A 27,570-nucleotide genomic window follows, 5' to 3' on the forward strand; every position below is an offset into this window, starting at 1 on the left:
TATCAGTTCGGCGGTGTTTCTGGCTGAGGGGAGTACTGCGAGGGCCACCAGGTGCACAGCCTTGGAGAACTGACAGATAATGGTTAGTATGGTGTTTTTTCCTTCGGAGACCGGCAGGCCAGTGATGAAGTCGACGGCAATGTGCATCCAGGGCCAACGAGGAACTGGGAGTGGTTGGAGTTCTCCTGATGTTTGTTGGTTGGTATCTCTTGCCCTGGTGCAAACTGGGTATGCCAGGACGAACTTATTGACGTCCCTCACGATGGATGGCCACCAGAAATTATGTTGAAGAAATTGGAGGGTACGTCGCATACCCGGATGTTTCAAAATGGGAGATGAGTGGCCCCGCTGGAGGACATCTGCTCTCATGGAGTTGGGCACGTAGAGCCGTCCAGATGGCACACCTGCCGGTTCAGTCTCTGTGGTCTGTGCCTGGCGGCCCCTCATCTCCAGATCCAGCTCCAGATCCAGCACTGATTGTTGAGGGTGGAAGGACAGGCACAGGGTACGCCCGGGGAACATCTTTCTCATGTTAACAGGAGAGGGCGTCTGCTTTCGTGTTTTTGGACCCCGCGCGGTATGAGAGGTGGAAATTGTAATGTTTAAAGAACAAAGCCCACTGCGTTTAAAGCTGTTTGGGTTAAGCAGATAGTAATGAGGTTTTGGGCCAAATGATAAATGGCTCCCTGGCACCCTGGATTCCTCCAAAGCCCACTTTATGGCCAGCAGCTCGCGGTCCCCTACCCCGTACCGCTGCTGAGTGGCATCAAATTTTTTTAGAGAAGAAACCACAGGGGTGTAGTTTCTGATCTGGACCTCACTGGGAGAGAACAGCCCCAGCCTCTACATCTGAGGTGTCCACCTTCACAACGAACGGTTTTCTTGCATCTGGATGGAGAAAAATTGGAGCGGTGGTGAAGCAGTGACAGAGTTTCTGAAAGGGGGAGATGGCGGTGGAGTTGAGGCAGAAAGGGCGAGATGATGGACGGGTCAGGGTGGTCAGGGGCGCTGCAGGGGTACTGTAGTCTCGGATAAAGCGATGATAGAAATTTGCAAACTCGAGAAACCGTTGAAGTTGCTTAAGGGTCTTAGGTAGGGGCCAATGACGTACAACTTCCAGCTTCTGCGGGTCCATGGCCACTGCTCGTAAAAAAAGTGCACTTCTCAAACTTACAATACAGCTGATAGTGAGCAATCTCTTTAAGACTGCCCTGACGTGCTGGATGTGTTCAACTGTGCGGGAGTAAATGAGGATGTCATCCGGGTAAACGAATGCCCACTAGCCTAGGATGTCCCGAAGGACATTGTTAATGAAGTGTTGGAAGGCTGCGGGGGCATTGCAAAGTCTAAATGGGATGACGAGTCTCTCATAGTGTCCTGTAGGGGTAATGAAGGCAGTCTTCCACTTAGCGCCACTCAGCGTCCAGGGCTGAGTTGGTAAGTGGCAGTGGGTGTCGGTTTTTGATAGTGATGTTGAGCCCCCGATAGTCGACACATGGGCAAAGTTTGCCGCCTTTCTTTGTCACAAAGAAAAACCCTGTGGCGGCAAGCGAGGAGGAGGGCCAGATGGTGGTTACATACTCCTCCATCGCCTGTGTCTCCGTAGATGACAGTGAATAGAGGTGGCCGTGGGGCGGGACAGTATCTGGCTGAAAGACTATTGCCAGGTCATAAGCCAGTGAGGAGGAAGGTGCATGGCTTGTCTTACGAGCTGAAAACCTTAGCCAGGTCCGGGTAGGCTGCGGGGATGGTGTTAATGTCGACGTCGGGAGCGTCAGACTCCCTAGAGCACATCCCAGCCGAAGCCCACAGGCATATTTTGGTGCAGGTTGCGCCCCGCTGTAGAATCCGGTTTTGCGTCCAGAAGATGAGGGGGTTGTGTTGGATCAGCCAGGGGTGTCCAAGAATGATGGGAGGTGATGAGACGGAGGTGAGATGGAATGAGAGGAGGAGAGGGGCCGACCGTCGACAGATGTAATTCGAACTTGCTGGGATAACGCCTTGAGTTTTATCCACAATAGGCGCAGAGCCCTTCGTTAAATTGCCGCTCCTGTTTTGCAGCGGTCAAGGAGGCACGTCCCAAGTGTCCGCTGGGTTCACTGCAGATGTAGGCTCAGTCATTCTGTCACAAACTAACCGGAGGTGAAGCAGAAGACTTAGCAGTTAGTCCATGTAGCGTGGACGGTAACCCCAAACGTGCAAGTAGTGCGAGTCAGTAGGATACCCACAAGTATTATTATTAGAACTCTCTCCAAACGAGAGCAGGAGTTTACAAAAATAAACTTGCGTTTTAACAACGCACACTCGTCAGGAAGATAAACCCAAAATAGGTGAGTACTCACAGATAGCATTCGAGGCGTTGGAACCAGCATGGGCAAATTCAATGACTGGGCGATGTGATGGGCCATTTTGTCTCCTTTTATGCTTCCTGTGTCGCAACCGTACTATTTCCGGGTTCTAGTGCCGGTCGCAGAGCGAGTGCGCATGACAAGAGCAAGGCGTTAAATCCAAAAAAGCTTGACAATAAGCCAAAAACCAGAAGAAGCGTAGCGTCAAACTGGAAGATCAAATTCGAAAGAGAGACTGAGCGCGAGAAAATGAGAAACACAGCGAACGTGGCAATGTGATAATTAGAAAATTGAAAATCCAGGTACATAACACACACAATAATTCAGCAGTTAAGCAACGTACAGTGCGTGCCTAAATGCTGGAGTACTCAGTAGGAAAATGGGAAACCGGTGTGCAGAAGGAACGGATGCGGGGCCTGGGAAATGATTAATGGGAAATCATGAGCACATGGGGAAAAGTGACAGCGTGGGAAAGCGGGCAGGCAGGGCATGAGTCATGAAAAGAGGATAATGATATGGTGGTTCAGCGCGCTGTTGGTAATGCCATTTCTTTGCAAAGATTGCATTGGAGAGTTGTGGCAAACTGTAAAGCCTGTTCCATTGCGGATCATCTGTTTTTCTGGATTTTCACCCACTGGACAGCTTCACAGGACAGCCCTAGTTCTGTCATTGTGCTCATTGTGTTCTGATACCGGTGAACCCGAATCAATTCTCCCACACCCCACACACACACATTTGCAACTAACAGGACTTTGGAGTATCATTCAATTCCATTTGTAAATATTGGTTTATAAATGCGACAGTTTGTTTATTTTTGCACGATACATGTTGAGTTTGGTTTACTTTTTGTTTAAGTGTCATCCTTCTTCATTTGGTTTTTATGCAACACCAGGACTACAAATAAGACATCCTCTTTAAGTGTAAATTCTATTAATTATTTAATATGAGCATTAGCATACAAGTGTTTTTATTGTTTATTATTCATTACATGGTGGTTGTCTGTGCATGTATTTAAAACAGTCATGCGGATAAAGCGCTCTAAAAACTAGAACTTAGAATATCACTTAATCCAGCTCAGAGTCCTGCTGCATTCTTCATATCTTTCTCTTCATGTTCTTTTTTTTTTTTTCATTAAAAAAAAAGACAATCTTGTCTGGACAGATATTTAATTTATGGTTATGATTTGCTCATAAATAATATAATATCTCTCTCACTCACACACACACACACACACAAAGCTGCATGTACAGATTGATATTCATATAAACATTGACAAAAAAAACTTATATTTTAATATATATATATATATATATATATATATATATATATATAAATAATCTTTGTCAAACACAGAAACACACACAGATTAAACCTTATTTATACCGAAACAAAGAAAAATCTAATCCAAACATTTTGTGCAGTATTCATTGTGCCGCATGAACATGCAACACCTCTTCTGGTTTGCGCACCTAGGTCACATGTTTTTAGGGTTGTTTCTAATTATAATAATAAGAATAATGATAGGGTAAGGATAAAGATGTTTTACAAAAAAGAAAGATCTTGTCAAAGCAAGTAGTAGCAAGTATTATTACTATAAAAAATAATTTGTGCATTTTGTTAAGCGGTTTTTGCAATGCCATCCACACACCTAATGATGACTTTTGTTTATTATGACATATACACAAACCCAACCACAGTGCACAATGCCTGAGGCCTTTTCACTAAGTTTTTTTTTTTTACTCGGTCATTATCTTCAATTCAATTTAAATTTATTTGTAAAGTGATTTTAACAAAAGTCATTGTGCCAAAGTAGAATGAAAAGAAAATTTAAAAGAAGAGAATTATGGAAATGTGTATAAAATGTAAGAGAATGTGCATGAATCAAAATGATCAAATGTCTCTGAGTGAGCGAGGGCAACGTTGCTGAGGAAAAAACTCCCTGAGATGGCAATAGGAAGAAACCGGGAACCCACCCTCATTTGGGTGATAACGGATAGAAGGTATTGATCTGCAGTCATACTGTGTGTTAGGAGGCTGGAAGTTCAGTATAACAGGAGATGTGTTCAAGTTAATATGGAGTCCAGTTCATTATTGGAGGCTCAGGTACAAAACTATAGGAAACTCCAGTCCTGAACTATTACTACTAGCCGTCTGCATCAGCCGAAGCCAGGAGCGTCTTCATGGTAGAGTGAACCGGCCCCATCATCACACATCCCAAACAGACCAGACAGGGCATCCATGTGACAAGATCTCCAACCAGAAGCGGGGCACCAGGGCATGTCAGACAGGTCCAGAGGACAGAGGGGGTCTGGATTACTGGCAGCTCAGGAGCGACTTGTGTAGCTCAACAGAGAGAAAGAGAGAGATGATGCATATCATAAACACATGATATGTAGTTATGAATATATATTAGGTGCAGAGTGCAAGCAGGGACTTCAGCAGGACTAACTCTGACATCATAACTAAAAGGGGGAGCCAGAAAAATCACAGAAATGGGGGGAAACTAAAACGTAAAGCAACCAGTCACTTAACTGTCAACAAACCTGAGTAATCAATGGGGAGCACAGCATCTAAACATACCACTTCACGATAATACTCTGCGTCCATGAGTCCCCTAGATCTGCTTCTTTACCTATGGCAGATCTATTTACAAAAATGCCTGGCTAAATAAATAGGTTTTTAGTCCAGAATAAAAACACTGAGTCCCAAACATTAATTGGAAGACTATTCCTTAACTTTGGGGCTTTGTAAGAAAAATCTCTGACATTGCTGTAGTTTTTAATAATGGAAACTAAATAAAAATGTCTACTTTAAATTTGCTACAGTATTAAATAAAAATGTAGGATTATTTTTGTTATTTTCTATAAGAGTAGAGAGCTACATCGATCTAGCAACAATAAGTTTTTATAGGTCATGATGCTTTCTTTCCATGCTATTTAAAATACTAACAATTGGGATGACATGTGTGGTCATTATACCAGGGAGCGAGTTTCTTATCTCTAATCATTTTCCTTTTAACTGGAACTACATTATCTAAAGTACAGTAGGTACCCAATCAGAATGGCTTTTACTACAGCCATTCATTTACTCCCTGCAGCAGCAAAACGACAGCGGCCAAAATAAATCAGTTGCATTTAAAAAATCATTCGTAAAATGAGCGCCAGGTGGCGCAAAGTGACATTTTCACTCGCCGCAGTTTTAAAATACAGTTTAGTCATTAAAAAAATGTTGTATTGAAGAAATCCAATAGTGATGGTAATTTCCACATGAGTACTTTATACAACAAACATGAAAAATCTGAACCAGAGCTATTGATATTTACTGTACAATAAATAATAAAAAAAAAAAACACATTGGTTAAATGTTGTTTGAATCAAGTTCACTAGCTGACAATTTTATTTGTACAAAGTATAAATGGTTATATAGTGTATCTCGGTATCTGTTTATTGTTATTTAAGTTCTGAGTTATTTCAAGTACTTTAAACACATTGTTGTGTCGCTCATGTTGGGTTATATGAGATGTAGTGGGTCATTTACAAATGAACATCTGGTTGGGTTATTTTGACCCAACTACTGGTTTATTCATTATTCTATCGTTTTTCCAAATGGCAGCCTGCAAAATCTTCGAAATATTACTGTTATTGTGTCACAGGTGTAGTTTTAAGAGTTGTTTAGGCAAGAATGCATGTGTATAACCTCTATCGGTTATTAAAGAAAAAATAATATAGAAAAAATGCCCAAACTATTTCGGAGATTTGAGCTTCAGGAAATAATTTAAATGAGGTTTGGGGTCGGGTTTTCTATTCGGCAGCTTGATCCTCCACTTTAATTTTCTACGTAGTCAAATCATCGCTCAACCGTACGCATAAAGTTTTCCAGAGTGCACCGACAGAAGTAGACTAATGATCATGAAATACACTTTTCATATGAATTACATCGTCTATTTTTTTCCATTAGGTAATGAAAAACAGAGTCTGTCTCCTGCCTTTACGCAAGTGTTATACATAATATAATCTAAAGGCTAAAGATATAAAGTATACATTTACTTTGTTTAAATTCAATGCAAATAAGAAACGCCTATATATAATTTAAATTCTAAATCTGTAATGTAATTTTAGTACTGTGATTGTAAACTCGTTTAATGCTTAACTTGTATTTCATAAGGTCTTGCCAGTGGTGGTACAGCGCAATGGGGTCATTATTTATTATTAAAGAAAATTATGATAATCATAACAGTCTACTGCATTTCATTCTTATAATAATGCAAAAACACAAAAAGGGGTTGAATGACATTGACATCTGCTGATGCAGTCAACAGACAAGGTCATTTTTATGGTCATTTATTTCAAAAGTTATTTTATAGTCACGGTACTATCTCACCTATATAATAAGAACACTTACACATGCTGGTCGTGGATTCAGTTCAGCATTCAACACAGTCATCCCCTCCAGGCTGATTTGTAAGCTTGCTGATCTCGGAATAAACACCTTTCTATGCAGCTTTATATTGGATTTTTTTACCAACAGGCCACAGAATGTTAAATCCAATAACATTCTCTCCTCAACCATCATCCTGAACACTGGTGTTTCACAAGACTGTGTACTGAGCCCCTTGCCATTTTCACTGTACACACATGACTGCAGCCCTATGTATGGCTCTAATACCATAATTAAGATTGCAGATGACACAACAGTGATTGGCCTTGTTACGACCCCTTAGTCTAGGATTCAGGGTCGCAACAAAAAAAAAAAAGGAAAAAAGAAAACCTTTACAACCAGGATAGTGTGCGTGGTCTTTTATTTTCTTTTTACACACACACACACACACACACACACACACAGAAAGCTCTTGGCTTCAGGGTTGGGCAAGGCCAAAACAATAGACAAAAACCTCCACCTATCTCCTTCCGTAATCTAACTAACCTATACCAAAAGAAAACTATAAACAAAAATACATAAGCTAACCTAACTACCTAACTAAACACAAAAACAGGAGAAAACGGGTTTTAAAGAAAATGGCACCCAACCCCTACTGCTTCCAAAGAGAAAAAAAAAGTATATACAAACAAACGGAAAACTATTTACAATATTTACAAAAGAAAACAAAAATATAAAGAATGAAACACAACCAACACTTAACTTCACAAGAAACACCGGCGCGACCCAACAGTTTGCATACAGCAACCAACACAATACACATCTCCAAATCACAACAGCACGCGCTTCTGGCTTTCGCCGGCCAGCTTAAAAAGACGTGCTTCTCCACGGCCAGCCAATCCCGTCGCACGACACGGCACGCTCAATCAGGGCGGGACCTCCTGCAGCAAGGAGAGCGAGGGAGAGAGAGGAAGGAAGGGCGAGAGAGAGAAGGGCACCAGCAGCCACACAAGCGCACATACGTGCACTACACCCGCACATAACAGCCTCATCAATGACAATGATGAGACTAACTACAGGGCAGAGGTAAAGCACTTGGCAGAGTGGTGTGCTGACAATCACTTTCTCCTGAACACCAGTAAGACCAAGGAGCTCATTGTAGACTTTAGAAGGAGAAGAGCTAACACACACTCCCCTGTCTACATCAACGGGACAATGTTCGAACGTATTGCAAACCTTAAGTTCCTTGGAATACACATTTCTGAGGACTTAACCTGGTTGATCCCCTACCAACTAACAATGATTCTAATTCATTCAGCTAATTTCTCCTTGGTGTAATAGGCATGGGGAGTGCTGTGCTGTGTGGCACTGGGGTGATGGATGATGGAATATCTGGATATATGATAGCAGATACATTCTTTTAACATTGACGTTTTGAAGGGTCTACCACGCAAAAAGAAAAAAAAAACAGTTGCTTCAAGAAAATTCTGGAAACTCCTTAAAACTCAAAAATTATAATTCAGCAGCTTACAGAGGAATTTAAATGAAGTTGAAAACATCTCGGGTTACTTTGATGTAACCCTGTTCAAGTTCAAGTAGGCTTTATTGTCACTTCAACCATATACAGTTAGTACACAGTGAAAAGAAACAACGTTTCTCCAGGACCAAGGTGCTACATGCAACATAAATTTACAACATAAATTACCAGAAAAACTAAACTAGCTAACTAAGAGGCTTGGTTAGCTGGCTAGCAGAGACAAGACAGGACAGATTGACCTAACATAAATTAACAAAAACTAACTAGCTAAGGAAGACTATCTACAGGTTTTACAGACTACATAAAGTGTAAGTGCAAATGTTAGGTGTATCCGAGGAGCCAGAGCACCGGACATAGCAGGTAATCTTAGGGCTCTAGGACAGCACAGGTTCTCCAAGATAGTAGTACATGCTGGAGCTAACGATATATGCCTTCGTCAGTCAGAGGTTAGTAAGAATAACTTTATAGAGGTGTTTAAATTAGGCGATGTCCGATGGAGTAGTATGCTCTGGTCCCATCCCAATGAGACGTGGTGACATAACTTACAGCAGGTTATGGTCGCTGAACCGCTGGATGTCCAGGTGGTGCTCCGAAAACAACGTGGGCTTCATTGATAATTGGAAGACCTTTAAGTGCAAAGCTGGCCTGTTAGGGCGGGACGGTGTCCATCCCACTCGGGAAGGTGCTGCTCTCATTTCTTATAGTATAGCTCATAGTCTTAGAAAAGGCCTAGATAATCGGTGACAATCCAGAGCCCAGGCCAGGGAGCAGACAGACAGGCTAAACCAACCGTCTGCTAGCTGCATAGAGTCGTCACTCAGGGTTCACTCTATTGAGACTGTGTCTGTTCCCCGAGCTAAAATCAAATTTAGAAAGACTCAGAAAGTCTGTTTTAGTAATTTAATTAACATAAAGACCACAAACTTGGATCAGACTGAATGCGCAGCCGGCACCTCTGATCTGAAGCTAGGACTGTTAAATATTAGATCTCTCGCATCTAAAGCAGTTATAGTTAATGAAATTATCACAGATCAGGAGTTTGATATACTCTGTTTAACAGAAACCTGGATTAAACAGGACGAGTATGTAGCTCTAAATGAAGCTAGTCCTCCTGGATACAGCTACATACACCAGCCTTGGTTAACTGGTAGAGGAGGAGGCGTCGTAGTTATTCACAATGATAATTTGACTATTGTACAAAAACACGGACACAAATTAAATTCATTTGAAATTCTTTATAGTAACATAAGTGTATTTAACTATATTAAGTCAGCTCAGTCGATCCCGCTAATTGTTATTTACAGACCTCCAGGGCCGTACTCGGAATTTCTTAGTGAATTTCCAGATTTCCTTTCAAATCTAGTCGTTTCTGTAGACAAAGTGTTAATTGCTGGAGATTTTAATATTCATTTTAAAAACCCAGAAGACCCTCTGAGAACTGCATTTATGTCTATACTGGACTCGGTAGGAGTAAATCAGTGTGTAGTAGGACCCACTCATAAAGCAGGTCACACTTTAGATTTAATAATATTATTTGGATTAAGTATAAGAAATGTATTCACAATACCACTATCTGAAGTTATCTCAGATCACTATCTTGTCACAATAATAATGTACACACAGCGCCGCGCTACCGTATGAAACGTACATTCACATCAACTACCAAACAGAGCTTTATTAGTAATCTCCCAGAGTTCCCAACTTCGATTAGATCACCGTCTGACCCCACAGAACTCGATCAGGCGACTGAATATTTAGAGTCGACATTTCGCTATACCTTAGATAATGTAGCTCCAGCCAAAAGAAAAATTATTAGAGATAAGAAACTTGCTCCCTGGTATAACGATCACACCGCACTTTAAAACAGACCGCTCAGAAATTAGAACGTAAATGGCGTCAAACTAAATTACTACTATTTCAAATAGCATGGAAGGAGAGCATCCTGAACTATAGAAAAGCTCTCAGTGTAGCTAGATCAACATATCTCTCCACTCTTATAGAAAATAACAAAAATAATCCTAGATTCTTATTTAATGCTGTAGCCAAATTAACCAGAAATAAGACCACTGCAGAAATCTCCACAACAACATCATGCAATAGTGAGGACTTCATGAACTTTTTTAATAATAAAATTGTAAATATTAGGCATAAAATTGAGGTTTTGAAACCGAACAATGTAATTGATGCAGATGTTAATCTAGCCATGTCAGATCAGAACCTAGAATACTTTACTCCCCTTGAAGAGAATGAACTAATTTCACTCATCTCTTCTTCAAATTCATCAACCTGTATATTAGATCCTGTACCGACACATTTTTTTAAACAGATAGTACCAGCAATAATAGAACCCCTGTTGAGAATAATTAATTCTTCACTCAGGATTGGATATGTTCCAAAATCTTTTAAATTAGCAGTTATCAAACCAATAATTAAGAAACCTGACCTCGACCCCTGTCAGCTGTCCAGTTACAGACCAATATCAAACCTCCCCTTTATGTCTAAGATTCTGGAAAAGATAGTAGCGGAGCAGCTATGCTCATATATACATAGAAATGGCATACATGAACTGTATCAGTCAGGATTTAGGCCTCATCACAGTACAGAGACAGCGCTCGTTAAAGTAGTAAATGACACTCTATTGGCCTCTGATCAGGGTTGTGTAACTATGCTTGTACTACTTGACCTCAGTGCAGCTTTTGACACCGTTGATCACGCTATTCTTCTTCACAGATTAGAAAATGTAGTGGGAATTAAGGGTACAGCCCTCTCCTGGCTCAGATCCTATCTGACCCATCGTTATCAGTATGTAGACTTAAATGGTGATTATTCTGCATGTTCTCTAGTGGAGTTTGGCGTTCCGCAGGGTTCAGTTTTAGGTCCACTGCTTTTTTCCCCTTTACATGCTTCCTCTGGGCAACATAATCCGTAAGCATGGTATTAGTTTTCATTGTTATGCTGACGATACACAGTTATATGTCTCAGCAAAACCTGATGAGAAAAAACAGCTTACTAAAATTGAGCAATGTGTGCAGGACATAAGAAATTGGATGCTAATTAACTTCCTTCTGCTAAATCCGGATAAGACAGAAGTTCTAGTCATAGGACCGCATACAGCTAGGAGTAAAATTTTAGATCACACCGTAACTTTAGATGGCCTTTCTGTTCCATCAAATGCAACAGTGAAAGACCTTGGTGTGATTATTGATTCCAGCCTTTCATTTGAAGCACATGTAGATAATATTACCAGGATAGCAGTCCTTCACCTCAGAAATATTGCCAGAATAAGAAATTTATTGTCGCTAAACGACGCAGAAAAACTAGTTCATGCTTTTATCACCTCTAGGTTGGACTATTGTAATGCCTTACTGTCTGGTTGTTCAGCTAGATGCATAAATAAGCTTCAGCTAGTCCAGAATGCAGCAGCGAGAGTCCTCACCAGAACCAGAAGATATGAGCACATCACCCCTATCTTATCTTCACTCCATTGGCTCCCTGTGAAATTTCGCATTGATTTTAAAATACTACTCTTGACATATAAAGCATTAAATGGTCTCGCGCCGCAGTACCTGAGCGAACTGCTAGTGTCTTACGATCCGCCACGCCTACTTCGATCAAAGGATGCAGGCTGCTTGTCAGTACCGCGTATTATGAAAAATACAGCTGGGGGCAGAGCTTTTTCTTACAAAGCCCCAAAGTTATGGAATAGTCTTCCAAATAGTGTTCGGGACTCAGACACAGTCTCAGTGTTTAAGTCCAGGCTAAAAACCTATTTATTTAGCCAAGCATTTTTATAAATAGATTTGCCATAGGTAAAGGAGCAGATCTGGGGGACTCATGGACGTAGAGTATTATGGTGAACTGGTATGTTTGGATGCTGTCTTCCTCACTCTCATTGATCACTCAGGTTTGCTGACGGTGAGGTGATTGTTTGCTTTACATGTCAGGAAGCCCTCATGTTTGTGTTTCCTTCTGGCTCTCCCTTTTAGTTATGCTGTCATAGTTAGTCCTGCCGGAGTCTCTGCTTGCACTCTACAGTTAATATACATTCACATTATACATTGTGTGACTGTGACCATACCTAACTGCCATCTCTCCTCTTCTTCTCTTCCCCCCCCTCTTTCTTTTTCCTCTCTCCTCCTGTCTCCCCCTTTCACTCTTTCTCTCTCTCTCTGTCGAGCTACACATGTCGTTCCTGAGCTGCCAGTGATCCAGACTCCCTCTGCCCTCCGGACTGTCTGACCCATCCTGGTGCCCCGCTTCTGGCTGAAGATCTCGTCACATGGATGCCCCGTGTGTCTCTCTGGGATGCGTCTGGTGTCTGGGAATGATTCTCTCTACCTAGAAAATGGTTCTGGCCTTGACTGGTGTTGACAACTGATTCTCTGGGGACTTGACAGCTCGATAGTTCATGACTGGAACTTCTTACAAGTCTACCTGGGTCTTCAATAACTACCTGGACTCCATATTAACATCAATTAACATCAGCTATTATAGCTGAACTGCCTCCCACCCTACACACTGTATAAATGCAGATCATTTACTGCTTTCTGTTTCACCCAAATGAGGATGGGTTCCCTGTTGAGTCTGGTTCCTCTCAAGGTTTCTTCCTATTATCATCTCAGGGAGTTTTTCCTTGCCACTGTCGCCCTCGGCTTGCTCACCAGGGACAAACTGACCATTTTGATTTATACAAATTCACATTTCATACAAACTTAAATAATTCTTTTGACTGTGTAAAGCTGCTTTGCGGCAATGAAAATTGCTAAAAGCGCTATACAAATAAAATGAAATTGAATTGAATTGAAATGTGCAAACAAAAAAAGCGGGAATGAGGTGCTGCGTGAAAACGCTATGGGAACATCTTTCTGTGTTGCAGGTTGTAAAGCATGTGTGTATCAAACATGCCAAATCTTGGCATATATAACCTCGGTCAGGTGACGTCAACTGATGAAGCGCACTTGCAGGTTATAAATAGAAGTGAAACAAAAACATTCCTCAGATCAATTTTGTCTGAAAGGACGTCCAGTTATGCAAGCAGTGCATGACAAAGTAACCCGAGATGTTCCCTTTCAAAAGCTACACTCAATGCTGTGTGAAAACACTATGGGAACGAGAATACCATCGCCGCCGCACTGCAAGTCTCTGGACGCCCAAGGTTGTGCCAAGGAGGTCTCAGAGCTAGCTCTGGGAGGCTGATTCGAGGACCCGTGGCTCACGGAGTAGCATGAACATCCAGACTATAGAATCTCAGAAATGTGTGCGGAGAAGACCAACTTGCCTTATCACACACTTGCTGCAGGGGAACACCTCTTGCCAGCGCAATAGATAAGGCAATCCCCCTTGTCGAATGATTCCTGATTCCTAGAGGCGAAGTGTGACCACGTGCCTTGTAGCCTAGGGCAATAGCATTTCTCACCCGATGTGACAGCGTTTGGCATAAAAAGGCTGCTCTGACTTAAGCCACTGGCTAGTGCGGTGGACAATAATCTGAAGAGTGCGTACTGAAAACAGCAAGTGAAACCTTTCCTGCTCCAGAGCTGTAAAAGGCGGAGGACAGAAGGCTTCGAGGAAAACTGGGTGCATGGTCAAGAATGAAAATAGTTCGGTGAGAATGCAGAATAGCTCTGACTAGCCCAGGGGCAAAGTCTAGACAGGACGGGAAGCCTGCAGATCTCCAATTCCCTTGAAAGAAGTAACTATAAGGAAAACCATCTTAAGGTCAGAAGCCAGACAGGCGCTGACTTTAGTGGTTTGGAAGGGGTGTCAACCAGACCCTATCAGTCAGAACATGACAAGCCGAAATAGCGGCTACGTACATTCTGAGGGTACTAGGTCATAAGCCACAGGACAACTTTTCTTGCAGAAACTCGAGCACTGAAACAATTTGGCAGTGGACTGGGTCTACATGTTTAGCCATGCAACACTTTTAAATACCCTCACCTTGAGGGCATAAGTTCTTCTAATGCGTGAAGATTTTAGGGCTCCCAACTTTATATGCCCTGGAATGTAAATCACTTTGAGGGACAGGAACTCATCCTGTGCCCAAAGCAGAACCTGGTGCGCTGACTTATTAAAGTGGCGCGAGCACAGTCCGCCCTGGCGATTAAGTACGAGACTACCGTAGTGTTGTCCACCCACACTAGGACATGGTAGTCTCCACTGCTGGAGGAGGTGTTTCAGGGTCAAAATAAAGCCATCATTTTGGGGCAATTGATGTGCCACGTGAGAAGATGGCCTCTCCAGCTCCCTTGGGCTGGACGGCCATCAAAGACTGCACTCCAGCCCGTGAGGGAGGTGTCTGTCGTTAGCATCCCGCGACGACAAAAACGCACCTAGAGTGGGACCCAAAGTCAGAAACCGGGGTCTGAACCACATAGAAAGGATACAAAGCCACCTGGCGCATAACTAGTATTTGCCTCTTTCGGAGGGTGACATGCACACTTTCTGCTTTGAATGTTTGGGTGAAAAGCACGCTCTTGAAGGGCTTAATGGAGAGTGTGAGCACTGTGATCTTTTCCCCATGAAGCTGCTACGTGCGCGCCTCGCGTTCTTTAGGGAGCCACGAGCTGCGCTGCACTCATGAGGATCACAGGCTGACTTGGCCGAGGCACGAGAGACGGAGCCCCTCCTTTCTCTCGCCCTCTCCCCCGATCCCGAAGTCTCTCGTTCCACTTCACGAGCGCACTCCGGTGCCTCTCGTGGGTGCGTTGAAGAGACTCACTCCCCTGCTTCTGTGAAAATGGAAGTACCTTCCTAGGTACGCTCCTCTAAAGATGAGAGAGAATATGAGAAGCTCCTTGAGTTTATAACGCGTGCAGTCGAACGACTGCATATTAATTGGACACAGGAGCAAGCTCACCCAAAACACTCAAAATTACATGACAGATTCCTGTTGTGTGGCCAGGAGATGGAGCCAAACCGCTGCCCTCTCCCATTCTTTGATGACCTTCATAACGAAATATCTTGTTCTTGGATGAATCCTTTTTCTTCCCGTATTTTTGTTCCATTGGCTTCGTTTTATTCGAATATCGTGGATGCAAAAGCACGAGGCTACATCATGATGCCAGAGATAAAAGAGAGGCTTGCAGGCTATCTCTCTTTTTCAGCATCATCTTCATTAAAGAAACCAACACTTTCCTCCAAGCCATGTAGAACTTCTTCTACCCTTGTAGGGAAAGCGTTTCAAGCAGCACGTCAGGCCGGCGCTTCCTTGCACACCATGGCGGTTTTGCAGACGTTTCAAGCAGCTGATCTGCTGAAAGATCTGAGCATGAGCAGCACAAGTGAATCAAGAAGCATTCACTGAATTACGCCGGGCTACTGATTTATCCCTGCGTGCGACTATGGCATCTTTGGTGACTGCTGAAAGACACCTATAGCTAAATCTAACAGGCATCAAGGATAAGGACAGAACTTTCCTGTTTCACCTTCCGGCCTATTCGGTGATGCTGTTAATACCGTCGCCACTAGGTTCCGAGAGACTAGATTGTATGAAGAGGTCTTTGGGAAATTTCTCCCATGCCATGCTCAGGAGTCGAGGCCGTTGCCCACCCAGTCTCGACCAGATCTGATTCTCACCAGGCGAGAGGCGCAGAAGGAGAGCGTCAGCAGCCGGGCACCCCCCCGTAAGGACGGCTCGTCGCCCCTCACAGACAGCCTCCAAAAGATCAGATCGCCGCACATGGCCTTATTTAATAAAAATAAGTCCTGATAGCCTACGCGCTCAGGACCCAAGGAAGCGGCACTCAGCGCTCTTTCCCTTAAGAGCATGCCCCCATCGGGTCGGTGTTCAGTTTCCGCCGCCTCCCCTCAGCAGTCCAAGTACTAAAACTTTTACCCTTTTCGGAGAAGCTGGCAGCGTGCGAGCTACTGCCAGGCTTATCTCCCTGGGTACTAAAGACTGTAGTCAAGGGCAACGGGATTCAGTTTGCACATCTACCTGCGCGTTTCAACGGCGTGGTCCACATTTCCGTGACACCGGAAAGTGCGCATTTGCTGACAGAAGTTGCTGGGGAATGGGGCCATGGGACATTGAGTCAGGCTACTACAGTCAGTATTTCTTGGTTCCAAGAGGAACGTCTCGGGTTACTTTGCTGTAACCCTGTTCCCTGAAAAGGCGGGAACGAGATGCTGCATGAAAACGCTATGGGAACATCTTGTCATGTTGCCGGTTGTGAAGCATGTGTGTATCAAACACGCCAAATTTTGGCTTATATAACCTTGGTCGGGTGACGTCATCTGATGAGACGCACCTGCAGGTTATAAATAGGAGTAAACCGGAAACATTCCTCAGAGTGACTTTGTCTGAACAGACGTCTGGTCACGTAGGCAGTGCGGCATTGGGACGCAGCATCTCGACCCCACCTTTTCAGAGAACAGGGTTACAGCAAAGTAACCCGAGACGTTCCCTTTCAAAGGCTACACTCGATGCTGCATGAAAACGCTATGGGAACGAGAATACCGTTCGCCACACTGCAAGTGTCTGGACCCCAAGGTTGTGTAGCGTGTGCGCACAAGGCCGAGAAGGTCTCAGAACTATATCTGGGAAGCTGACTCGAGGACCTGTGAGCCCGGAGTGGCATGAACATCCAGATTATAAAATCTAACAAATGGCGATCCCCCTGGTTGAATGAGCCCTGGTTCCTAGAGGCAAAGTAAGCCCACGCACCTCATAAAAGAGGGCAATAGCATCTCTCACCCAGTGTAGTGGCGGATGCCTCTCAGAGAGGTAACGGCCTCATAGGAGAGGGCAATAGCATCCAGATTATAAAATCTAACAAATGTGTGCGGAAAGGACCATGCCGCCGCGTCACACACTTGCTGCAAGGGAATACCTCCTGGTAGTGCAGTAGATGAGGCGATCCCCCTGGTTAAATGAGCCCTGGTTCCTAGAGGCGAAGTAAACCCACGTGCCTCATAGGAGAGGGCAATAGCATCTCTCACCCAGTGTAGTGGCGGTACCTCTTAGAGAGGCCATTAAAAAAAACATCTTAAAGGGGTCATACAGCACTACATGCACTATTCTAAGCTGTTTGGACTGAACTGTGTGTTAGGAGAGTGCGTACACAACCACTTTACGATGATAAAGAGCCGCCCAGTGGTTTTCTTTTTGTTTATTACAGTAACATCCCCCTTCTGAAATCAGGCCAATCACAAATGCCTGTCGATGTGACGCCAAACCGACAGAGGCCGCTCCTACACAAGTTGATTGACACTGGTGTTTTAGCAAAGACCCGCCCCGAGTGAGAAGAAGCTGTCGGCCATTGTTTTTCGCCGCTGGAGCAAAATGTTGCCTAAGCGAGTGTTGTGTACAGTTGTTGGGTGTAATAGCGAACACAGCAGTCGTCATTCACTACCTAGGGTTAGTGACCTAGGGTACCTACCTAGGGTTAGGTATCTGAGCCACTGAGGAGGCAGTGGCTGAATTTAGTTTTTAAAGCTAACGTCCCCGCTGATTTACCTAAATGCGTTCATGTTTGGCGATAATCATTTTTCACCAGACTGCTTTATAAACGCGGGTCAATATAAAGCAGGTTTTACTAGGAAGCTGCTCCTAAAAATGGATCTGTACTAACGCTTCGTGTTCCTGCTTCATCTTCACCAGGCTCGGTGAGTGTAATTTATTTTACTATGACTCTTTGCAGATCGCCTTTTCTAATAATCACGATGAATGCGGAGTGTAAGTTAACTTATACTCTAATAGAACATGGTTATGGCTTCTTCTCTGTGTATATCCGTCTCTATATAATTCCTAATCGCCCGTTTATAATAAACAATGCATTAAGGTGACTGTCTAGTTGCAAACTGTGTACGTAGTCGGAAAACTATATTATGCTTACCTTTGTAACGTTAGATGGTTTACAGTGGTTAATCAATCGGAATGTAGGTCCTACCGTCGCCGCGCTCGGCGGTACCGTTTGGCTTTGTGCGTTTGCTGGCTTTTACCGTTGAGTGGCGCTATATAACTACAGGCTGACGTCTCGTGCCTTAGTTCATTCTCTGCTGGATTAATGAGACACAGAGTTTTAGAACTGCACGTAGTAGCGGATAAAATCAAGTAAAACATTGTAGTAAAACAAATTTATAATCACAGAACTAAAATGACGATACAAATGTAGAATTTAAATTAAATTAAATCTTATTAGGATCAAATTTAAACAAAATAAATGTTAACACAGTGAGCCTTTAAATTTTATCACGTGTAATTAGAAAAGACGCGTGTAGGGTTTTGTGTCGTCTTATATCTTGTTCTTTAAATTTATAGTAGATTTATTAACTAAAATAAATGACCATAAAAATTATAACATTGTCAGGACGTTCTACTGCGTCAGCTAATGGAAGAATGGAAAGAATGGGATAAAGGTTGTGCATGTGCAGTTCCGGGGGCTGTGCCACACTGGCATGCGGGCACACAGCTGACAATAAGTGTTGGTGCGCGGAGTGGCAGAACTGAGCACGCGGAGGCAGCGCTTCTCCCGCTGTCGATGGCCGGCGCGAGTCCTCGCTGGCGTAAAAAAAACTTAACACAAACGTCCTCGCAGCCTTTTCCTCTTCGGCAGCGGGGCTGCGAGGGCGGGCACGGTGCGGGAGTGAAGGTGCCGCGGGAGCTCGCGCAGCTCTTTCTCGCGCTGTCCTCAGCGCGGAGATCAAAGGGCGGAATTCTAGTGTCCTTGTTTAAAGTGCCTGGCCGCGTCTCCCCACTGACATGCTTCTTTCATATTCTCCATTACATCACGTACTTCCCAGACCTTAGACAAACCTCCGCGCCTTGCTTTTATAATGAGGAGCAAGCCCGAGATCATATTAACGTTAATTATCGCCAAACGGCACAAATAAGCGGCCCTGTCCCTTTGGTGCCTATTCAGGGAGCCTACGGAGTGAGGGAGTAGTTATAGTAGATTTGGGCGTACACCCATCACACGCGCACGCCGTGGCAGATCATCATAATTGTCCTAAACTTGTATTTCATAAGGTTTTCCGAGCGGTGGTACAGCGCACCGGGGGTCATTATTTACTATTAAACATTAAACGAATTTACAAAACTTTATACGTGCGATTAAGCGCTGATTCTACATAGGAAAGTAAAGAAGAGGATCCTGATGCTCAACATTCCGGAGACCAAACCCCATTTAAATTAAATTAACAAATATTGCATGTAAATAACAATAGCCCACGTTTAAAAAAGCATTTTTATTTAGATTATAAAAAAATAATCCTGCATCTGTTTTAGGTGTTCCAGCTGCCACTGTTCTAAAATTCAAATTAAATCAAATCTTATTAGGATCAAATTTAAGCACAATAAATGTGTGAGCCAGTGAGGCAGTGAGCCTTTTGATTTTATCACTTGTAATTAGAAAAAAAGCGTGTATGGATTTGTGTCATCTTATTTCTTGTGTTCTTTAAATTTATAGTAGATTTATTAACTGAAATAAATTACCATAAAATTAAAACAGTGTTAGGACGTTCTACTGCGTCAGCAGATGTCGGTCTTTCAGCCCCGCTTGTGTTTTTGCATTATTATAAGAATGAAATGCAGTAGACTGTTATGATTTGTAACGGGTTCGACCCATGTTACTCAAACAACTCAGTTCAGGTGTAAGTAAATGGATAGAAGGTAAATGTCTGTGCTGTTTGGGGGAGGGACGTGCTAATGATTTGGTCGGCTCTGTGTGTGTGTGTGTGTGTGTGAGAGAGAGAGGGGTGTCGCGGTCGTTTTCAGTGAAACAAAGGCTCAGCTGAAAAATGTTAGGCACATCAGTCACTTAACCCCCAATAAAAGGTATTTGAGTGTTATGATAGGGAGAAATGCATTTCAGTTCCTCTGAATGTATAGGTGAGAACAGCCGATTCACACCTGAGGAGGGTGAATCATTTGTATTTGAATGTTGTCTGGCATTGTAAAGCACTATAGTGACACTAAAAGAACAACCCAGGATTAATAGGAATTCTTATACTGCATAAACATTATTTAGCACAAAAAACTTCCTCGCGCTCGGGAAAAGTATGCGTGCGGTTGAGCGCTGGTTAGACTATAGGAAATTAAATCGGAGGGTTTTTATTTAGACTATTAACAAAATAAGGCGTGCCAGCTGCCACTTTTTAGTTAGAAGTTTTCAATACAAAGCTTATAATGCCCACATGACATGACGGAATAAGGCACGGCTGGTGATGATTGGGGTTTGTTGGGTTACAGTGGATTTTACTACGCGGTGTGAGTGCAATGGCCATCCGTCTGCTCGCGCTGACTCTGCTCTCCGCGGATGGCTGGACCGCCCCCCTCCCACCTCTCGCTCCTTTGAAGTTACTGGGGCGCGTTCCATTTGCCTTGTTGCACGCGCGCTGCATACACAGCGCGTAGTAAAATCCACTGTAGCCCAACAAACCCCGAGTATTTTATAGCGCGGGGTGCAAGCCCGGGCAACGATAGCAACGATAGCTCACCAGTCATGTGTAATTCTGCGGTCCCGCTGCTTCGCATGTCTGAAGGGGAGGACGCCTAACTAGTGAGCGAGGAGCGATATTGATTTGGGCGCACGCCGTGACAGGCTGAAAAAACTGTCAGATTAATGTGCAAAAACTATATAATAAAACTATATAAGACTACATGCCTTTATAAGAATCAACTTTTATTTAAGCGCACTCACAATAACGAAAAAACTTTGTGATTTTGTAAGTGTTGTGATTTTGTTAGTGTTGTAAGCTGCGCTGCTCTGTATTGTTTTTGGTGAACTTTCAGCGCGTCAGAAAATAAACTCAAACGTTTTTTTAAATGGTCAGAGTCAGTCTGCTTGCTGTTTTCCCGACGCGTTCATATTCATTAGTCTACTTCTGCCGGTGCGCTCTGGAAAACTCCATGCTAAACTAAATTAAAGAGGAGTATCACGATGCCGAGTCGAAGTCCTGAGCCCAAACCTCATTTAAATTAAATTAACAAATATTATAAGTAAAAAAACAAAAGCCCACGTTTAGAAACCGTTTATAAATTCTTTCCAAAATTGGGCCGGTGTTATGCGCAGAGCGCCGGGAGATTTCCTGAAGCTCAGAAATCACTGGGCATGTTTTCTAAATAGCCGCTATCTTTAATAACTGATGGAGGTTTTGAGCTGTATACACACGCATTCCTGCCTAAACAACTCTTAAAACTACACCTGTAACACAATAAACAGTAATATTTCAAACATTCTGCAGGCTGATATTTGGAGAAAGGAAAGAATAATGAATAAACCAGTTGTTGGGTCAAAATAACCCAACCAGGTGTTCATTTGTAAACTACATCTCATATGAGCCAACATGAGCAACCCAACAATGTGTTTAAAGTACCTGAAATAATCCAGAACTTAAATAACAATAAACAGATACAGAGATACGCTGTATAACGGTCACTGTTGTATTTACGGCAACGAGCGAAAATGTCACTTTGCGCCACCTGGCGGCCATTTTACGAATGACTTTGAAATGCAACTGATTTATTTTGGCCGCTGACGTTTTTACGCGGCGGTGAGCGCGACGGTAATAACCATTCCAATTGATCAACTACTGTATAACGATGTCTGTCGAAGATTAAGAAGTCATGTAAACACATCAGTAAACACATCGCGTCCGTATCTCTCTCGGTAAGTTTCTCCGCTTTTTGTTGTTGTTGCTCGCAACAGCCCATTAATTCATGCCCATGCAGTGATGAGAGACAAGTCGATGCATGTCCATTCTTTTAATTTCTGCGTTGTCAGGCGATATTACAAACTTCCGCGTAGGTTTCGTACTTAAATCAAACCAAAAACGACTGAAGAAAACAGGCTCAGGCTCTATATTACAGCGTTTTCCAGTTTAGACTGCATTACCCACAAAGCATTGCCCGCACTGGACTACACTTCCGTGGCTATACCCCACGTGTCACGCCCCACAGAACTGGGGGGCGCTCAGCAGAGGTCATGAGCATTTAAATTAGCATGTACTGAAACAGGTTGCTGAGAACAGAGCTATTTTTTACCAGGTAAAAGTAGGGTTTTTTTTTTTACACAATCCATTTGAATTTTTAATTAACGTATAATACAAACTTTTCATTAGGACCCTAAAGATCATATTAATATTTAATGAAAAATATGATGTGTAGGACCTTTAAAGGTCAGAAACCTGAGGCACTGACTCTAGTGGTTTAAAAAAAAAAAGGGTGTCAATTGGCTCTTCGAGCACGATAGATAAAACCCACAAAAGGGACCGTGTCACAGTAACCCCACCAATCAGGATGTGGCAGGCTGAAATAGCAGTTACGTACGTCCTGAGGGTACTAGGGCACAAGCCCGAGGACAATTTTTCCTGCAGAGACTCCAGCACTGAAACATTTCGGCAGTGGACGGGGTCTACCTGCTTTGTCATGCACCAACTTTCAAATACATTCCATTTGAGGGCATAAGCTCTTCTAGGGAAGGGAGCCCTAGCACTTAGAATAGTCTTAATAATGCTGGCTGAAAGACCAGCTTGACTTAGTTGGTCCCATTCAGGGACTGAACGTGAAGGTTCCAAAACTCGGGCCGGGGATGAAATATCGTCCCCTGCGCCTGAGACAGAAGATCCCACCTCATTGGAATCACCCATGCTGAGCCGTTGAAGAGGGATACTAGATCCGAGAACCACACTCTGGTCGGCCAACAGGGCGCTATCAATAAGAGGCGCAAACACTGTTGATGGACCCTCGCCAAGACTCCTGAGAGCAGAGTTATCAGGAAAAGCACATAAAGGCGTAACTAGGGCCATGTACGGGCCACGGCGTACAGACCCGGGGTAGCTGGAAGAGTCAGAGAGTAGTAAAGGGGACATTTGCTGATCTTGCGAAGTAAAAAGGTCCACCTCTTCTACCTGAAATCTCTCCCAGATTGACTGACCATTTTGGGGTGGGGTTTCCATTCCCCGTGTGTCAGAGATTGACTGGACAGAACAACTGCTCCCACATTCATATGCCCTAGAATGTAATTCACCCTGTGGGACAGGAACCTGGTGCACTAGCTATTTAGCGGCGAGAGCACAGTCTGCCCTGGCGATTAATATATGAGACTGCCATAGTGTTGTCCACCCGCACTAGGACATGGTAGCCTCTCAACTGCTGGAGGAAGTGCTTTAGGGCCAGAAATAGAGCCATCATTTTGAGGCAATGGATGTGCCGCGCTAGAAGATGGCCTCTCCAGCTCCCTTGAGCTGGACGGTCATCTAAGACCGCACCCCAGCCCATAAGGGAAGCGTCTGTCGTTAGCATCTGCGACGACAAGACGAACTTAGAGTGGGACCCAAAGTCAGAAACCGGGGTCTGAACCACATAGGAAGGGTACGAAGCACCTGGCGCGTAACCTTTATTAGGGATTGACGCTAGAGTGAAATCCCCTGGTTCTTAGCCACAACTAAAATGCTCTCATGTGCAGAAGGCCCAAAGGTGTCACCGTGGATACAGCTGCCATAAGAGCTAAGATCTATGAAAGTGATGGTCACTTTCCAGTCTAGCTTGATTTCCTTGAGGGTGTTGAGAATGGATTCGACACAAGCGGGAGACAGCTGTGCCCGCTTATGATCGAATTCCATGTGACACCCAATATGTTGTCCTCTGAACAGGAAAGAGCACGCTTTTCGTGGTGTTGGGTCTCAATCCTAAGAAACAAAGATGAGCTAGGATGACATGCTGATGTCAAAGCGCTAGCTACTGAGACTGGGCCAGCCCGTCGTCTATGTAATTTAAATACGGATGCCCTGGAGTCGTAAGCGCCAGAACTACATCCATGCATTTCATATATGTGCGGGTGAGAGAGCTAGACCAAATGGTTACCGATACTGGTAAGCTTCGCCCCCGAAAGCGACCTTAGGAACCTCCTGTGTTGTGGCAATATTTCTATATGAAGTAAGCGTCCTTCAATCGATTGTCCCAAATCAATCGCTTGGTAGGATTTGAGAGCAATCACTTTGACAGTCAACATTTTGAAGCTGTATTTATTTATTTATTTTAGATAGCAGAACAGCCCGCGAAAATCTAAAAATTGGACGTAGCCCCCCGTTCCTCTTGGGAACCATGAAATACCGACTGTAGTAGCCTGACTCACTGTCTGGTAGGGGAACATGTTCCATGGCCCCATTTCCCAGCAACTTCTGTCAGCAGATGCGCACTTTCCGGTTTCACGAAAGTGGAGACCACGCCGTTGAAACACGGAGGGTGATGTGAGAACTGCATCCTGTAGTTTCTCTCTACAGTGCTTAGTACCCAAGAGGATATGCTTGGCAGTAGTTTCCACGCTGCCAGTTTCTCTAAAAGGGGCAAAAGTCTCGGCGGCTTGGTTAAACGGGGGGGGGGCAATGTTAGATGTTCGGCATCCTGAAACATGGCAGGAAAAACCGAAGAGCTAACACTTTATTGGAGACTGGTGTTGCCCGAAACACCAGTGATGGCGGAGCAAAAACACCGACTTCCTAGGGTGCCAGGGAGAACACTTTATTCTCAAAAGGAATTCTGCGTGCCTCTCCCCATTGGGGGGCCACCCCCATGGTCTTGGGCACATGAACCTCAGGGCTTCTTTGTGAAGAAGACAATATGCCAGTGTGAGCTCTTTTGAGGCGTATTGCAAAGCGCAGGCACGACGCACCCCAATCTTTACGAGGGGGTGCCCGGCTCAAAAACACTCTCGTGTGTTTAACGCCTTGCAAGCGTCAGACCCGGTCGAGACTGGGTGGCCGACAGTCCCGACTCTTGAGCACGGTGGGGAAGGAATTTCCGAAGGCTTGTTCATATAACTTCCCCTTATGAACCTAGTGGCGAACGAGTTAACAACATCGCCAAACAGGCCGGAAGGCGAAATATGCTTGATGCCGCTGAGATTCAAGCCATAAGTCTGTGGCCCGGCGTAATTCCAGAACGTCCTATCTTGAAGAGCCCCGCCAGTACTCAAGTCTCTCAGCAGGTCAGCCTGGTAGACCTGCAAAACCGTCATGGTGTGCAATGGAGCACCAACCAGACCTGCTGCCTGAAAAGCTTTATCCTTGCCCATTCACAAGAAGCGCAGCGGACAGAGGGATTTCCCGATCCAACGAGGAAGTGAGAGATAGAAGTTTCAAATCCGTCTCTCACAGCTCTGCTGAATACACGCATTTTAAGCCCCAAAAATGCGCCGCGGCCCGGTGCTTCTAAAGGAATGCGGGGCGCACGCAAGCACTTTATTCGGAGCAGTAAAGTGTAGAGATCACCCTCCGATATGTGTTTATCAGACACTGTTCAGGTCTAAAAGCAAAGTTTAAGCAAAACATTTTTTTTTTTTACTTTTCTATGCAGATACAGTACAATCAGGAAATAACACTTTCAGACCAAAGACAGACGAATAAACCACTGTTGCGTTTCCACCACAGATTCAAACCGTTTGAGCTCTAAAGGTAATGATACAACTCTTAAATATTTTTAAATGACATTCCACTGTGTGTGTGTGTGTGTGTGTGTGTGTGTGTGTGTATTTTTAGCATGACTAATGTTATAGTGGTTCAAGCAAACAGACAGACGTTGGCGCTGGACACGGACACTGGTTTTATATTTCAGCAGTTTACATTTACATTGTTTTAATTAACTCTGCCATTTTACCCCAGTTGTGGCGATTGATGTAAATTGTAATTTTTAAAACATTTCAGATGATATTTTCTCCCATGCTTCTGAATATTTTCCTGTAAAATTGCTCTGCTGCAGGAACAGGGACTCAATTATTGTCTTTACAAAAGCTGACCTTTGGTCTGAAAGTTTGACCTGAGGGAGGTGCAGGACAGAAAATGACACTTTAATCGCTCATGACAAGCAGAAATTTCTAGTAATCCCAGCTGCGCTCACATAAAGGTGATGGTGAGCTGGAGGCTGTGCAGACAGCCCTGGGCTCAGAGATAAAGAAATGTGTAGTTTATGTAATTTAGTGATGGACAAAGATATTGCTATTTATTGCTGGAGGACACTGTGGCCGTGCTGAACCTCTGTCCTTGTCCTGCTCTCAGACAGCAGAAAGCAGCTGACATGTAAGAATGTGTAAGCTAACATCGTGGATGAACAGACGAGTTCGCCAGGCAGCACATAATTCCAGCTGACAAACATTGACAAGAAAAATATCTGTGTCTGCTTCCTCGCAGATAAACAGAAGTCACGGCAGTTCAATTAAGGGCTCGTTTACTAAGAAAATAAACTTTTAAATATTAACAGCTAACTCTCTGTGTTAACAATGCTAAAACAAATTATAATCCACATAATCGAAATCAGCCATGAAATAATACTTATTTGAGTCAAAAAATGCTAAATTTTAGGCTTCACCGTATGCTGTGATCTTTTTTGTTTTCGTTTTTCGTTTGTAGTAAAACCAGAAGTTAAAGCACACCAGCATGTAGATCAACACACAAGTCAGATGTGCACTAATTAAACAGATGATGGCCAGTAGATGTGAGAGCAAAAACATACCGTACACTGTATCGAACAGAGCATGCTGGCAACTAAAGTCCAGACCAAAGTAAAAGTGTGCTTTTAGTCCTCACTGTGTAAGGGGAAAATTTAGCATATGTTTATTGCAAACAGGTGGCATAAAAGTGCATTTTGTGACCCACCTTGTGGCATTTACAATGCTTTGACTTCTCGCTATGATGTTACAGGAACACTGTATTACTGTATTTCTTTTTTTTAAAGATGGTGTAAATCTTGCCACTTTGTCATGTGTAACTGTGTGACTGGACCTTTTCTTTTCAGAGATGTTTTTGCAATCAGAAGCAGACCTGGTTGCAGACAAAGATGAAAACAGCATGTTCACAATCAGGAAACAGAGAGAGAAAGATTTTACTATGAAAAAGGCTACAGTGAGCTTAACTGAGGACTTCTACTTTTACTTGAATACTACTTGTCCTTAAAACGCCTTAAACCTGCTGCTGTTAACATAAAGGCGGGACTGTGGTTCGTTTGGTCAGAAAAAAAACAATGGAGTGGATAAACATTCGTTTTGTGTTTCTTGAGTGTTTTTGTTGTAGATTAACACACATCTTAAATCTCCGTATAACATGCAGTAAGCTTTGCTCAGCAAACTTTATTCTCTGCCTTGCCCGTTAGCATTTTTTGTTAGCAATATTAGCCTCTCTGCAAAAATAGGTTAAATTATGTACCTTCTCCGGTGCACTAGACAAACTAGCCAGACATGAGACGTTTTCCTCAGATGAATGTGTTATTGACCCCCGCCCTAAAGTCTGTGATGTTATTATGGGGACAAATGGTAGTATCTGTCTGAGCGTGACAGGGCCGGGTCTCTCCTGCTGTGCAGAGGAATCTGTAAC

Source organism: Clarias gariepinus, chromosome 14 (assembly GCF_024256425.1).
Source record: "Clarias gariepinus isolate MV-2021 ecotype Netherlands chromosome 14, CGAR_prim_01v2, whole genome shotgun sequence".
NCBI lineage: Eukaryota > Metazoa > Chordata > Actinopteri > Siluriformes > Clariidae > Clarias > Clarias gariepinus.